Raw genomic sequence first — 17,511 nt, 5'->3', positions numbered from 1 at the left:
TGCTAAAAAGCATGGTGACAATGACCTTGTTTTGAGTTGAATATGAATGTCCGGGCTTGCGGACACTTGGATGACACCACACGAGCAGTATGGAGTTTTCCCCCCTGTTTTTATACATTTGAAGAATTGGTCACCATTTACTTCCATTGTATTGGATTTGGCTGCAAGGCTGTTAACCGCTGAAACTCCAAAGGTTTTGTGGACTCAAACATATAATTTCTGGATAGTGGGAGGTAGTGGAGAGGTGTCGTCCATCTTTCAGTGGATGATAAAGCATGTACATTATGTACCTTTATCAATATAGACACTTGGAAACATTTAAGGTTATCAAACAAAACAGTATAACTGATAAATATGTTTTTTATGTGCAACAATTTTAAATGATGTTTTTACCTTAGTTAATAAACAGGACTGTGCTGCCCACTTTATTGATCTATCCAAGGCAGTTGACACACAATCAATGGTCAAATTGATTTAAAATGTTAGAATTGATATGGTTTGATAACAAATCATGTAATTTGATTTTTAATGACCTTAGTGGTAGATCATAAATGTTTGTGGCTGATGGATTCCAGTCCAGCTTTGTGGATGTGAACAGAGGGGTTCCACACAGGACCACTTTTATTCACAATTTTTATATATGGAAAAACTATTTAAAAAACAGTCTGATTCACCTTTACAGGGACAAAGCTATTTTATATACTAAAGCACTCCCTGCTGTCTAGGCAGTTAAACAACTGCATCTTGATTTCTGTGCTGTACAGCAGACACTGATAAAACTCGAATTATTACTAAACAAAGATAAAACAAAATGTTTGCTATTCTCTAGAAAATTGATAGACAGTCATTCTGAACTAAAGGTTTCTTCTCTGAATTGGGCACTAATTAAACGAGTAGTCTTATAAATACCTTGGTTTTTGGATTTATGCTCTGCTCCAGACCGAACTGCCCGACCAAAAATGTTGTGGGCGGGGCTAAATTCGTCTGGCATCCAGGCTAGACAATGACCCAAAGCACACCTCCAAATTATGCAAGAACTATTTAGGGAAGAAGCAGGCAGCTGGTTTGCTGTCTGTAATGGAGTGGCCAGCACAGTCACCAGATCTCAACCCCATTGAGCTGTAGTGGGAGCAGCTTGACCGTATGGTACGCAAGAAGTGCCCATCAAGCCAATCCAACTTGTGGGAGGGGCTTCAGGAAGCGTGGGGTGAAATTTCTACAGATTACCTCAACAAATGAACAGCTAGAATGCCAAAGGTCTGCAATGCTGTAAATGCTGCAAATGGAGCATTCTTTGACGAAAGCACAATTTGAAGAACAAAATTAATATTTCAAATAAAAATCATTATTTCTAACCTTGTCAATGTCTTGACTATATTTTCTATTCATTTTGCAACTCATTTTATAAATAAAAGTGTGCGTTTTCATGGAAAACACGAAATTGTGTGGGTGACCCCAAACTTTTGAACGGTAGTGTATATATGTATATTATCCATGCTGCTGTACAGCATGGGTCAACTGATAAGCATATTATATCATCTTATCGATGCTGTAAAGTATAAATGTGTTAATTTTCATTGAATGCTCTATCAAAGTATTATGTCTAATATTTTGTTTTAAACATTATGTACTAAAATAACAGAAATAATGTATTTGTTTAACTCGTCTAAGTTGAATACAGACTTTTAAACTTTTAATCAAACTTTACATTTAGATTTAGATTTCAAAAACAGTTGTATGGTGCTTTAAATTAAAATGTCCTGAGTTTCTTCCTGCACATCGTCAAAAATCCTATTTTGTGAATTGTTGTTTTTGCTTCATGGAAGAGAAGAGCGCTGCACAAATGCTGCAAAAGCCTACCATCCAGTGGATCAAAGTGGTACTAATAAGGCATGCATCTATGCAAGATTCAAGATTCAAGATTCAAGATTTTTATTGTCAAATGTACAACAATAACATTAAGCAGTCGCTGGCAGTGAAATGCTTGAGTCTCAGGCTCTCTTCTAACAATGCTCAAGTAATTACAACCTATACAATAAAATAAAATAGAAATAGTATAAAATAGAATAAAATAGAATATCAAAATTTAAAATAGAAAATAAAGTATATATATCTAAATATGTATATATAAACAGCTGAGGAGAAAATAAAACAACAATAGTGCAAATATGCAAATATGTCACGGAGAGGAGTTTAAAAGTCTTATGGCCTGGGGGATGAAACTGTCTCTGAGCCTGGTGGTGCGGGCCCGGATGCTGCGGTACCGTCGGCCAGACGGCAGCAGGATCAGGATCAGCATCACTGCCTGCCTTTCCCTTTAGTCTGTCAGAGCCTGTCTCTCAGTCTGGGTTGTGGTGGTTGTGATGCTCATAAGGCCTGGTCGTCTGGGCCGACTGATGATGGCGAGTGTGAGAGAGAGAGTTTTTCTTGTGACGAGGCACATCATCAAGATCACCTCCTTTTCTTTTCTGCCCCGACAGAGTCTGACCCTCGGGACCGGCTGCTTCCTGAAGGACCCGTTTTGTGGTTGGGGCGGTAATCAGCAGGCCTGGTCCTATGATCCGACTGAGGATGTCCAGTGTGCCAACGATCATGTCGGCTGTTTGATGAGGGAACAGAGTTTATCCTGTGAGGCGGCAAATCTTCATGCTCAATCTTCCTCTTTCTTGACCCCTCAGTTCCTCTGGTCTTGGTGGTGGTGGTGCACGGATGTAGGTCGGTGTGGTGGGGCTGGCCGGTTTTTCTCCCCTCAGCAAGAGATGGAGGATTCTGCTGGACGGGGTTGGTAGCTGTGTACCGGGGCGGCTTCAGTGGCCCACACACAGCTGTGCCACTGCCAGAAGTCGGGATTCGCTTCTGACACATTTGCATCATTTTAAAACAGAAGCTGACACTGCAAGAAAATGAATCCTTTCATTAGATCATCCTTTCATGTATTAGACGTATTGTAAGCACCTGTACATGAACTGTATCCGCAGTAACAAAGGTATGAGTGGAATATATATAGCAAAAGATAAATTGTACATTTAAAAACATTTAACCAGATCACATTGTTGACTTACTAGAGGCTTTTATGGTCCATGTTGGCGATGTGGGGCATGCTGATGAATTTGTGCTCCAGCACCTGACGGGGTGTGATCCTTCTGTCGGGATCAAGCTGAAGCATCGCCTTCAGCATGTCCACAAACATGTGGGCGTCGGCCATCTCTGCAACTTTATCTGCAGAGTTGGCATTGCTGATGGGTCGGGTCTAAAACACAAACATGTCATCGGTTAGCTCCAGTACTGAATAAAAACCTCTCTAGGACAGTCCGAGTGTTTTTCTTCTTATCTTAAAGGAACAAGCTCATGTTGAATGATCTTAAAGAAGACATACATGCAAGAGGCCATCCGGGGAGGTTAACTTCCAAAACCTGTTCTCCATTGGCTGCTTCCCCGTCTCTTTGTGGTACTCCTCTGGTGTCTGTTCAGAAAGTGGTGGGGTTAGCAGAGTGCATCAGACTCGCACAAGCGTGTAGAGGGAACCAAATATGTTACAGCAAGGCAGACACGAGATGGAGATAGAGATATTTGAATATAACAAGCGGTTTCAGGTCGGCACCTTGAGTTTCCAGACAGAGGTGGTGGAGTCGACGTTTCTCTTGAAGAATTGTGGAGTTTTACATCCATGGTTGAGCATGGTGTCGGGTAGCTGACCCTGAGTCTCCATGATGTATCTGATCTGAAAATACAACACAGCTTAAAATTCCACCACAGTCCAGGTGAAGTACTACTTATTTATCTTAATATTATGCACATATGTATATGTACCATTTCATATTCACCCAATCCAGGGTAGAGCAGGGCCCCGAGGTACATGGCAGCAGCAATGCAGCCCAGCGACCACATGTCTATGGCCTCTGTGAAGGGATGTCCCAGCATGATCTCTGGGGATCTGACAGAGGAGCAACAACCACGATCACATAAACCATGCAAAAATATGTGGGTTGTTTTGAAGGACAACTTAATAACTCTTACTGCTACATTTGTGTGAATGGATAAAGACTTGATGTTTTTATTATCAGTTAAAATGTTTTCTTTTAGTTAATAATACGCCATTAAGATCCGTCATGGTTCCAGATGCTCACCGGTATGGAAGGGTCTGAATGTGGGAACCCAACTTGGCAGCTGACACGTCAAACGCCAGTCCGAAGTCGATCACTTTGACCCTGAAGGGCTCCCGTAGCTGATCGACCAACATGACGTTGTCCAACTTGAGGTCTGCGTGGACAATCCCTGCAGCCTTCAGGTGGTTGAGCGCATGGGCAATCTGAAAAGTTAATTTCATAAAAATGTCAACAATGTTCCACCCGCATATATTTCCATACTGTTTGTTAGTGCACAAAGGAAAACAGGAGGACACACATACCTGCTGGACAATTGGTCTAACCTCTATCAAGGAGAGAGGTCTGAAACATCGTTGCCTCATGAAATCAAGGAGACTTTTGTCCAGTTGTTCAAACTCCAGGCAAATGTGTCCTCGGTCAAAGAATGACTGGTACCACTGGACAAGGTAGAACGATTCCAACGATCTCAATTTCTTCAGAGCAGCCACCTGGAGATACATGGCAGGCCACAGGAACATTGTATATCAGCTTGATGTAAACTTAAACAAGGAAGTATGTGAACATATGGATTTTAGATGGTATAATTCACACTGGGATCAGCACACAGATTTGTTTCATACCTCTTGATTTACAACTTTAACATTACAGGCCCGCAGTTCAATCATTTTGATGGCCACAGTCTTGTTGTCGTCCAGTCTCTTGCACTTAACCACTTTTCCGAATGTGCCCTGTCCGAGAAAAGACTGCATCTCGTAGTAAGAGGGGCCGGAGGTTAGCAGGCTTCCTGGAACCACCTGGTTGTCCTCGGCAGTTAGCCTGGCAGCCATGTTGCCTCAATTAATCTGTAAAAATTAAGAAAAATGCACAAAGTGTGTAGTAGGTTCGAGAGCAAAAGGAGAAATCCCGGGAATTCTGTCAAGCCTTGAAACCATGAACACGATTGTGAATGTTATAAAAGCTATGTTTTATCCTGAGTAGGTTGGTCTATTTGTAATAACAGGATTACACAGACAACTCAACCGCTTTCCTCCAAGTCAAAAACCATAGGCAATGAGGGATGATGCAGAAAGAAGCCTCAACTGAAACCTTTGAAGTCGTTCAAGCCTGGTAACCGTGGCAACTATTGTTGTTATGATTTATAAAAGTTGTATTTTATCCTGCGTATATTGGTTTATTTGTAAAAACAGAATTACACGAACAACTAAACTGATTTCCTCCAAAAACAACTAAACCTATTTCTTCCAAATTATAAATTATTATAATAAGGGATGATGCAGATACAAGGTTCAATTGTATTCTGTGAAGCCAGGTAACTGTGGCTGGCTCCCCCCCCCCCCCCCCCCCCCCCCCTCTTTCTCTCTCTCTCTCTTTTCTCTCGCACTGCATGCTGGGAGTTTGGTAGTGTTGAGCGTGTGAGAGTTTGTGTTTTCCCGCCAACTTCTATACCGTATTTCTAACTGTGTTTTTGTATGATTGTGTAGTTGTTAGTTGTTGTGTTGTTAGTGTGTCTGTGGTTGTTTGGCGGACTGTGAGCCGCTGTCCCTGTCTGTGAGACACGGAGTGAGGCTGGTACCGCAGCAGGACAGCCGGTGCATCAGGTGTTGGCGGTTCGAGAGCAGGTGGAACACGGGAACATCTCCTACAACTCACGGAGGAACGAAGCGTTGGTCGTGTTTCTGAGACCGGCCTGGTGATCCGGGATCAGCTTGTCCAGGTGTGGAGATGTGGGTGACCAGCGGATCTCCTGTCCCCACAGCAGCCACAGCGGGCCGGGGGGAAGGAGGCTGCTCCTCCGGGGTCCGGCGAGGCAGGCGACTTCGCGCATGCTGTCGGTGCTGCCGGGGGCCAGGTGGTCGGGTCTGCTGGTGTCAGAGACTCGGTGGTCGGGTCGGCGGGGACCAGAGGCTCGTTGGCCGGTGTCATTGCTGCCGGTGGCTCTGTTGTAAAGTCCGCCGGGGATGGCGTGTCTAAAGATGGGTCCACTGGTGGTTGCAGCCCGGTTCTGTGGTTGTTAGCGGCCCTGTGGCCCTCTGGTCGGGCTGCGGGTCTTAGTGGCCCGGTGCCCGGTGGCCCTCTGGTCGGGCTGCGGGTCTTGGTGGCCCGGTGCCCGGTGGCTCTGATCGGTCCTGCTGAACAGGGGCCTGCTGGTTGTCATGGTGATGACGTGACTCTGACTCTGAAAGTGTGTCAAGTGTTTCTCAAACTGGAGGAGATTAACATTTAGATGAAACCTTCGGTAAAACAGTTCATGTGAAAGATCTGAAATTCAGTTTCATCAATATCCATACACCCAATCAAGGCTCTGAGCGGGAAAGACTTCGACACATTTTTAAAGATACATTCAGTGGTTATTGACCAAGAAGAATGTAGTGTTGTGTGTGGAGACTGGAACTGCTGCAAAGAGAGAGAGAGAGAGTCTGAGTGTGAGTTTGAGTGTGTGTGTAGTTTTCTTTTGTAAAATATCTGATTGAATAAATAATTATTATTTATTTAGATAATGAACTCTGACTGCAGTTCCAGTTATTTTTTGATTTATTACTCACACACAGTAACAGAGTCATACACGGACTTAGAGCACCCCAAACCGGGAGACAACACTGACAGAGAGAGACAAAGTGAAACACTGACTGATGCAAACACAAATTTTACATTCACATAAATGAGGCCTCATACAGTAGTGAACACTCATTGTATGGTGTAAGTATCCCTTCACTCTCTATTTGTTTTCCCTCCTACGCTCTGCCCTTAGACACTTCACACCCCTTATGTGTGTGCTATGTAGCTTATAGTGATTGTATAATGCAGTTAGAGCAAAGCAAATGTTGTCCCACACGCGGCCCAAACAAATGTGTTTTTCCTCCTGAACACGTGTGCACAAAATGTGTGCGTGTGTGTGACAGTATGTTACACACTGGCACAGAATCTGGGCTGCTGTGATTGTGTTGGTGATGGGTAAATTGTGCAATAAGTGGTGGGACTGCACAGCAGAGAGAAAACTAGAGCCTGTAGCACGGACAGGGTGAGTTACAGCTCTGCTCCCAACTTACTTTAAATAGCATCTCATCATATTTCTATTCATTTTGTAAAACCATATTTTTGCCTGAAATATTGCTTTGTTTTGATATTTTTTCCCTCGTCAACAATAAGACTGCAAATAGTGATTAAACGGAGCATTTTCTTTATTTTCATGTCAACTACAAGTCTGTAGTTTTGTCCGGAAAAACCCCCACTCCAGATCACCAATGTACTCACTTTTCAAGGACATAAAAAACTTAAATCTTCACGTTTAAGAACCAGCAAATCATTTCAGGCACAAGAAACAGGTTCCAGGGTCTCACAATGAAGACCGTAGATATACAGCATGTGTGTGAGAGTTTATATTAGCCTCAGTGGGCACACACAAAGGTCTGTTGCGCCATGGCCCGCTGAGAGACAAAGTGTGTGTGTGTGTGAGAGTTTGAGAGAGAGAGAGTGTCTTCTATGGGAAGGGGTCATCGGGAGTGCAGTTGAAGCTGGCGTCTAAGAACATGGCCAGAGTTTCCAGGGTGGTGATGATGACAAACAACCACAGGAAGAGACGGTCCACCACCAGAGCAATGAACTGCCAGTCACCTGTCATCTGCAGGAGAGCTCACACACACACACACACTCTTACTGTAAGCAGAGTCAGCATTGCACTGTACAGTATGTAAGCAATGACACGTGACCATCACTGCGCCCTGTTTGAACCACTGTGCTCAGGGCCTGCAGAGAGACAGGCGTAGAGAACAAGCTGCCTGACAGCCTCGGTCGTGTCATGCCATGTCGTGCAAATTTCTCACCGTGGCATCCGTGTCCTGCCTCTTCAGCTGCTCGGTCATGTATGTCACTGCAGAGAGGGCCGACTTCAGGTTGGGAGGGAGGATGAGACAGTAGCTGTCAGTGTTCCGGATCCGCTGGAGCTGCACCGTGCTCTGACACCTAATAGACAGAAAGAAAGAGAGAACTTGGAGAGCGGCAGGCAAAGGAGTAGAAAGAGCCTGGAAACATTATTTAGTCCATAAATTCTATGTTAACATAATACACTACATCAATAAAACTAAATACTAATAACTCAAGATTGATTTAGGACCTTTTGGTAAGATTTTTCTCTCAATTCTCAAGAATGAAGGATAAACTCAACCTAAAGTGAGAGTTGGGACCAGAGGTGGGGCCAAGTGAATACTGATTTGATCCTTGGATGGGTAGGGTGACAGTAGCTTTATCTTATAAATAAACAATAAGGAAATTAAACTGATTGAATGATCATAATTTCAAACCTGACTAATTTTGATCTTAAAATTATGGAATATTTATGGAGAACATAATGAAAATTATAACTAATATTGTTATGTTGTTGTCATAGCCAAAATAAATTTTAAAAAAAATCTAATCTACTGTCATCGAAGACTAAGAAAGCCAGGAAAGGATCTTTAAATATAAATGTTTAACTCCAGACAATCCATATCGTCAAATGCCATTGAAAAACAATATGGAAAACATGAAATAAGACGTGATTGAATATCAGATTAGAAATATAGAAATGGGTAAATAAATTTAATCAAAACAAGATTAACGAGGGGAAATAATAGTCAAAAAATAAAGCAAATAAAACCAATACATTTAGACCAAAGTAATTTTTTTAGAATACATTTTAATGCATATCCAGACCATCAGGGGGAATGTAACCTCAGTTTAAGACCCACGGGAGTGTAGCCAACCTCCCTGGACATGGATGCATCAGGAAAATTGATGATTAAATGAAAAGACGGATAATACGAATGGTAACCAAAGAGTCCAGAACAACTTCCAAAGAGATTAGAGGTGAACTCCAAGGTCAAGGTCCATCAATCTCAGATCGCACCATCCTTCGCTATTTGAGCCACAGTGGACTTGATGAAAGACGACCGTGGAGGACACCACTGTTGAAAGCAAATATAAAAAACGAGACTGGAATTTACCAAAATGCATATGGACAAGCCACAAAGCTTCGGGGAGAATGTCCTTGGGACAGATGAGACAACACTGGAGCTTTTTGGCAAGTCAAATCAGCTACATGTTTACAGACACAAAAATTAAGCATGCAAAGAAAAGAATACTGTACCTACTGTGAAACATGGAGGAGGCTCGGTTATGTTCTGGGGCTGCTATGCTGCATCTGGCACAGGGTGTCTTGAATATGTGCAGGGTACAATGAAATATCAAGACTATCAAGGCATTCTGGAGCAAAATGTACTGCCCAGTGTCAGAAAGCTTGGTCTCAGTCGCAGGTCACGAGTCCTCCAACAGGATAATGACCCAAAACACACAGCTAAAAACACCCAAGAATGACTAAGAGCAAAACATTGGATTATTCTGATGTGGCCATCTATGAGCCCTGATCCAAATCCTATTGAACATCTGTGAAAGGAGCTGAAACATGCAGTCTGGAGAAGACAACCTTCAAACCTGAGACAGCTGGAGGAGTTTGCTCACGAGGAGTGGGCCAAAATACCTGTTGACAGGTGCAGAAGTCTCATTGAGAGTTACAGAAATCGCTTGATTGCATTGACTGCCTCAAAATATAAAGTTAAGGGTACCATCATTTTTGTCCAGGCCATTTTCATTAGTTTGTTTTTCTAAATAATTCTGTTGAACCACAATTCAAAAGCAATGTCTGATTTTCATTAGCTATTTTCAGTAAATTTTTATTTATTATTACTTTGTCAGTTTCAAGTTATTTCAGTGACCATTGTGGGTTTTTCTTTGGAAGGGTACCAACAATTTTGTCCATGAGTGTATATACACTACCGATCAAAAGTTTGGGGTCACTTAGAATTTTCCTTGTTTTTCAAAGAAAAGCACTGTTTTTTTCAATGAAAATAACATTAAATTAATCAGAAATACACTCTATACATTGTTGATGTGGTTAATGACTATTCTAGGTGGAAACGTCTGGTTTTTAATGAAATATCTACATGGGTGTGTAGAGGCTCATTTCCAGCAACTATCATTCCAGTGTTCTAATGGTACATTGTGTTTTCTAATCGCCTTAGAAGACTAATTGATGATTAGAAAACCTTTGAAAACCCTTGAGCAATTATGTTAGCACAGCTGAAAATTGTTTAGCTGCTGAGAGAAGCTATAAAACTGGCGTTCCTTTGAGCTAGTTGAGTATCTGGAGCATCACATTTGTGGGTTCCATTATACCCTCAAAATGGCCAGAAAATGAGAACTTTCATGTGAAACTCGCCAGTCTATACTTGTTCTTAGAAATGAAGGCTATTCTATGGGAGAAATTGCGAAGAAACTGAACATTTTCTACAACGGTGTGTACTACTCCCTTCAGAGAACAGCACGAGCGGGCTCTAACCAGAGTAGAAAGAGAAGTGGGAGGCCCCGATGCACAACTCAGCAAGACGAGAAGTATATTAGAGTCTCTAGTTTGAGAAATTGACACCTCACAGGTCCTCAACTGGCAGCTTCTTTAAATGGTACCTGCAAAACACCAGTGTCAACGTCTACAGTGAAGAGGCGACCCCGGGATGCTGGCCTTCTAGGCAGAGTGGCAAAGAAAAAGCCATATCTGAGACTGGCCAATAAAAAGAAAAGATTGATTTGTGCAAAATAACACAGACATTGGACAGAGGAAGATTGGAACAAAATGTTATGGACAGAAGAATCAAAGTTTGAGGTGTTTGGATCACACAGAAGAACATTTGTGAGATGCAGAACTAGGGTTGCAAAGGGGCGGACAATTTCCGGAAACTTTCCATGGGAATATTAAGCTCGGGAATTTTGGGGAATTAAAAAAAAAAAAATATATAAATTAAACGCTGAGCAATAAAAAAGTCATTCAAAACTCTATTTTAGAGATGTATGGAATTTCAACCCTGCACTGTGCATTTCTCCATCACATGCACAGATAATTGCCAGCATCCTGCACTCTACAGCAAGGCTATTGAGGCCTTCTGTAGTGTGCCGGACTAGTCAGGTAATTTTCTATGATATTACTGGGGGAAATATATTAGCATACTGATTGATATTTGTTCATTTAGCCTATTTCTATTCATTTATCCATCAATTGTAAAATATTTTTAAAGACGATTCCAATTGGCCAACTATTTATATCTCTGGCATTGCTTTAGTGTTTTTTACAAGCTTTTTCTCATCTTATTCTGCAGAACAATGCCACGTGCACTATATCATGTGTGGACACATTTCAACCCAGCCAATGTAGAAGGAAAGGCTGTGTACATTTGCAAATAATGTGCAAACACCTATGTTAAGAATGACACAAAGATGCAGAAGTATATTGTCAAGTGCCCAAAGTTTCCTCAGGGCTCAAATCAGCCTATGACAAAACAAAATGTTTATATTTATAGCTGTATATGACAAGGTAAATACAGTAAGTATAAATTATCAACAAAATTTCCAGTTTATTCCCGTTAATTCCCATGGAAAGTTTCCAACTTTGAATATTCCCGAAATTTTGCAACCCTACGCAGAACAGGTGAAAAGAAGCTGGAAGAGTGCCTGAGGTAAGAAGGTAACAAGGTAAAAGGGATTTTAATTAGGAAGGCTATCACTCCATTTTGCAACGCCATGCCATACCCTGTGGACAGCGCTTGATTGGAGCCAATTTCCTCCTACAACAGGACAATGACTAGCCTGACTTTGTCAGACTCACATTCTGACTAGAATTGTGAGTCTGACACCGCTCCATTGGGCTGTGATTATGGGGCGTGTTTCAACTGACCAGGAAGTAAAATTCTTCTTCGCTCAATTGGATAGACCTACAACCAATCAGAGCAACGTAGTATGTGACGTATGCTAAGCAACGCATTGTGAGTTATTTACTAACGCCGGGTTCAGACCGGACGCTTCAGCGCAGCGCCAAGCCTTAAATAACAGCTGGCTCCCATCCACTCCCATGTTAAAACTTTGTGCCGGTCACACCGGAGGCTGAAGCACCGCGAGGCAGCCTTGGCGCAGCGCGGTGCTTCAGCCTCCGGTCCGACCGGCACAAAGCCGTGCAGCGATCTACTGGATCAACGGGTGATATTATTAGCGCTGCCCGGCGGTTCAGCGTCGCTTCAGTGTCCGTTGTGAACAGCCAAGCGCCGGGGCGATAGGGATTAGCGCGGTGCTTTGGCGTCGCCTCCACGTTCTGTGTTCCTCTTTCAAAATGAATGCGCTGTCGATGTCTTCTAAAACAGACTCAATGGCAGCATCTACACATCTCAGCTCGCCAGCGGCAGGCATGTTTGTTGAAAACGAATTCAACCCAAGGGCACTTTGATGACGTGGTTGATTACGTTACCGTTGATCATCTGTCAATCATCGTATAAAGCCCGCCCTGACAATCTGATTGGCCCGGTCGGGCATAATTTTTTCCCAACGGAGCGACTCCAGACCGAACCGCCCGACCTAAAATGTTGTGGGCGGGGCTAAATTCGTCTGGCATCCAGGCTAAGAATCTGTAGCTGCAGCTAGCAATCTCCAATGCCCCCTTATGTTCTAGATGATCACAGTGATTGAGTAGTTTAACATATGAATTCAAACCACAATTAATACATTTTACACACATCTTGTGGGTGTTACGGACACAATATACCATTCATTAGAATTTCATCATTTTGTGGAGGCTTGTCAGTGTAATTCTATGTGTTGGAGTCTTCTGTTTGTATATTGGAGATGGAGAGTTAACTCTGTGTTTACTTTCCTGTATGTTTAATATTTGCTTCCCCCCTTTGCACAAATCCTTTTTTTGGTCATATATTTTTCCATCGGATATCATTTTTCATTACTAGTAGTAAAACAACAAAACCCTGTGCCCACCAAGCTGCTGCTTCATCTCACACAGGAGCTTGCCGTGCTGTTCAGTCGCCCTGCCTCTGATAAAAAGTGTGGACGTCCTCGTGTGGAGGGTTCAAATGGATTCTAGAGGCACTTTAAACCAAACCTCACATGCATACTTTGCAGCTTCAGACACTTGGAGCATCATAAACTGCCTTGTCTCAGTGGGTAACTGTAAATAAATCAGATCTTTGTCACATACAGTGACTTTAAACTGATTTCTTGATTCTGAAAAAATAACTGTCATTCATTAGTATTAATAGAAGAAGACACTTGAGGAAACAGATTCTCCGCAATCTGTCTACAAATAAGAGGAAACACAACCGAGGAGACCCTTTCACAACCTATCACAAGCAAGCTTGATCCAATCTATCTTTTCACATGTGATACAAAACAAAATAACTAACTTTGTCTACTCCCAGTCTCAGTGTTGGTTACACTGCCTCCGGTGACTGCTGTCAAAGATTTAATATTTTAAACATAATTTATATTAGTTTTGATGGTGTTTCCAAATAATGATTTAATGAGTTATTCTGTTTACCAAAGTTTAGTTTAGCTCCCTGTGTGGTCACACACACAATGTGAGAAATCCAAAGAAAACTGGAGTTGGTGCTCTCAACATCCAGCAGCTCAATAAATTCTGCACTGTGTCACCAGGGGGTGCAAGATTAAAATAGTTCATAGTGTTGGTAAAATGTCGCTCCTCCATGAGTCTTGTAAACCAGCTTCAGTTATGCCAGAAGTGTGTGTCACTGTACTGGAGGGACAAACAGCAGATATGAGATTCCTTCATGTGATGTTTGGATGACGGTGACAGATCTGGTGACACTAAGAAGCATATGATTCACATCATTTAAAGCAAACCACTGACCTCTCATGGCCTGAGTGAAAGGATCTGCATTTGATAAAGTTATCCTCTCATTCGGACAAATGTTCCCTTTAATAAGTCAGCCCAGTTCTTATCACTCTGCTAAGAGAACTGTTGCCTTGTCAGCTATTACTCTATATGAGAATAATAATTATACAGATACATATTTAAATATATATTTCAAATGTATTAAGCGGGTTCAGGTTAATTTTGAAACTCCAAATTGACAGTAGGTGTAAATGTGAGTGTGACTGGTTGTTGGTCTCTGTATGTTGGTCCTGTGGTGACCTGTCCAGGATGAACCCCTTTGACTTAGTGTTATCTGGGACTGGCTCCAGCTCCCCCAAGACCCAATAAAGATAATAGATGAATGAATGCATCTATTAAAAAAGTTGTGGAAAAAAAAATATCTAACAAAAGTGAAAGGGAAACCATGTTCCCACATCAGGAGGGAAGAACAATGGTTTAGTCATTTGAAATGGGCAGTTTTTCAGTTTGATCTCCCTCGTCCTACATGTACTGGCTGCTAAATAGCTGCACTGAGGCAGGACTCCTACTCTTTATTAGGAAACAGGAAATCAATCATAATCTCTATGTCAGAGTTCCATAGAACAACAGGAACATCAGACAAACCGGACTATATTTGACCTCCTTGGTGCTAGCCATACACACTATGGTTTCAAATAAGTAATAAGATATTTCAGACTTTTCTATTGACCTATTTGTTTTCATTATATATTCTATAACATAATTTCAAGGTTTTAAGGGTCCAGTTGTTATTTTATGGCAACATTTGGAAGAAGTTGAATAAATAATACTATTCATTCATGATTTCATTCATGTTTTCATTAGTGTATTATCACCTGAAAATAACACTCTTTGTGTTTTCATTACCTCATAATGAGACCTTTATATCTACACGAGCAGGTTCAAACTAACACTGACTCAAGACACAAATATGTTTATATATACTTTCAGAAATTAACTCTGGAGAAAGTCTGCAGAATTGGATCCTGGATCCTAAAGCGCTTAGAGTGGTCATCAAGACTAGTAAAGCATCATAATAAATATAGATTGTTTACCATTTACCATGTTCTGAGTACAGTGGATGTCTGAAACAAGCGTGTTACCTGAAGGTCACACACTTGGAAAGGGAGGGTGAGATGGAGGGTTTTCATTTGGTTGGAATCTGCAGCCTCATCGTGAGATGCCATTAAATCTGACTCACAGAGCCTTTAAAATTCCAGATTTGGGAACGGTTGCCTTCTGCTGCTGCCACTTGACCATGACAGGGTGTGAAGTTATAATGTAGATTTAAGACTGACATATTGTGACCTCCTGTTGTCTCTCCTCTACTGTGTGGTTGTGTAAACACGGAATGGAAAGTTTCAGCTCCCAAACAGATTGCAGGCTTTATTCAACAGAGTTAAGACTTTAGAGACATGAGCAGAAGAGGGTGATGCAAAATAACCAATGAGAAGTGAACTTTAATTACTGTTATGAAGCAGTGTGGACAGGGACATAGACATAGACCCTCTACTTAGTGAGCCCTAATTACTCTTAACATTTTATCCAAGAGCAAATAAAAAAAACTTTGAGCAAATCTCTACAGAAACGACTACTGCATCATACAGTAGTAGTAACAATAATAATAATAATAACAACAATAACTCTATTTCTATAGCAATCATCTACACACGGTTGCAAAGTCCTTTACAAAATACATGGCAATAAAAAAACACAACAAAAAAAGACAAGACAAAAATAAGAAAGATAACTTAAAAGAAAACAAATAGAAAATAACAAATTAAAACTTTAAAAGAAAATACTAAAAACAAACAATATCCATTTGATAGAATAGATTGATATCACTGTCAAATGCAGTGTGACCATTAAATGGCCAGGGGTGGTCAGATTCTTTAGAAGAATAAACTTTGCTGCATTAAAGGTTCAGTGTGCACAATTTAGTGACATCTAGTGGTGAAGTGTCATGTGGAAGCTGAGTATGCCTCACTTCACCCTCCCATTCCAAACATTTAAATATTGAGGGCCCATTCTGGGGTAAAGAAAACAACAATTCATACAATTTAGATGAAACACACTGGTGAAAAAAACAAACAAATATTATTTTAAATTCAATTTCTACCAATAGATCCCTTTCAACTAAATGACACACTGAAACTCTTAAGCTGCATTGATCAATATTTCCTCGTGAACAACTGATCAAATGCTTTTGTTTGAAGTGAGGGGAGTCATCACATGAACTTCAGTTTTTAATGTCTTACAGCTCATTGTTTTGGTTTTACAGTCTGCAGCTCCACTGTTGTGTTCACTCTCATGAGTCTTTGGGTTGTTGTAATTAATATGACTTATCACTATTTTTCTTTTCTTTGAAAAGGCCTGTGTAAAACATGATACACACTCTCCCTCCCCCATTCTCTGCTCCATAATCTCTGCACATTACTTCTCAGTGCCAGTTTGTGTGATTAATAGCTGACAGAATTAGTCCCGGCTGCTCTGAATTCCAACACCCGCCCTTTACCCTAATGTAAACCATATCTACTCTAGCTGCAGCAAAAACAAGAAAACAAGGTTTTTGTTTTAAAAATAACTCAAAGAAATGTTGGATGTCCTCAAAAAATGTCAAGTCAAGTGCTTTCACCTAACAGAGTTCAGCGTCTCCAATAGTTGAAATTATTGCCGTACATTTAAACCTGTCAAGGTAGCGGCTGACAGGGGATCGGTGATTTAAAGAAGTCTGTACCAGCTCATATACACTGTTATGACTTCAGGTTGGTGTCCAGGAGAAACATAAAAATACAAGATGAATGAGGAGTGTGTTCATTATTACAGTCTTATAGGTATTACAACTTATATGTAACTTCAGGGAGAGCTCTTGTCAAAGTACAAACCAACTTTTGACAGTTAAATAAACTATCAAAAGAAAAGTTACTTTCTGAAACCAAATTCACTATCAGAGCCGACAGGTATCTATCTATGTTAGAGGTGGCTATAAAACCATCCAGTAAAAAAAAAAATCCATTGGGCTGTGATTATTGGGCGTGTTTCAAACGAACCAGAAAAAAAAAAGCCTCTTGTCTCAATTGGATAGACCTACAACCAATCAGAACTACGTAGTATGTGACGTATGTTAAGCGACTCATTGTGAGTTATTTACTAACGCCGGCTTCACATCGGACGCTGAAGTGCAGCGCCAAGCCTTAAATAACAGCTGGCTCCCATCCACTCCCATGTTAAACCTTTTTGCGGGTCACACCGGATGCTGAAGCACCGCGCTGCGCCAAGGCTGCCTCGCGCCGTAAAGCGATCGTTTCGGCGTCGAGTCTATTTTTTGCGCTTGACGTAAGCGTATCGCAACAGGAAACTCACTGAAAAATGATTTTAAACGATATTGATGACATATTTTATATGATATAAATGATCAAATATGCATCCCATCCTTTGAATTCCCCTTCTGTTGTCCTGGAGTTTTAATTTTACCAATGATATTATTAAATGTCCCCCTCTGCCCATCCACTACAGCCACACAAGCAGTGATAAAGATAAAAAGAGAGAGAGGGGGGGCTACGTATTCTCCACATAGGCTTGAGTGGAGAATACGTAATTTACCCTCGACACCCGACATTTAACAGAGCAAACAGCGGAGAAGTTCTTCAACAT

The sequence above is a fragment of the Pleuronectes platessa genome, chromosome 1 (genome assembly GCF_947347685.1).
Source record: "Pleuronectes platessa chromosome 1, fPlePla1.1, whole genome shotgun sequence".
Classification (NCBI taxonomy): Eukaryota; Metazoa; Chordata; class Actinopteri; order Pleuronectiformes; family Pleuronectidae; genus Pleuronectes; species Pleuronectes platessa.
Note: the sequence above shows the minus strand (reverse complement) of the source record.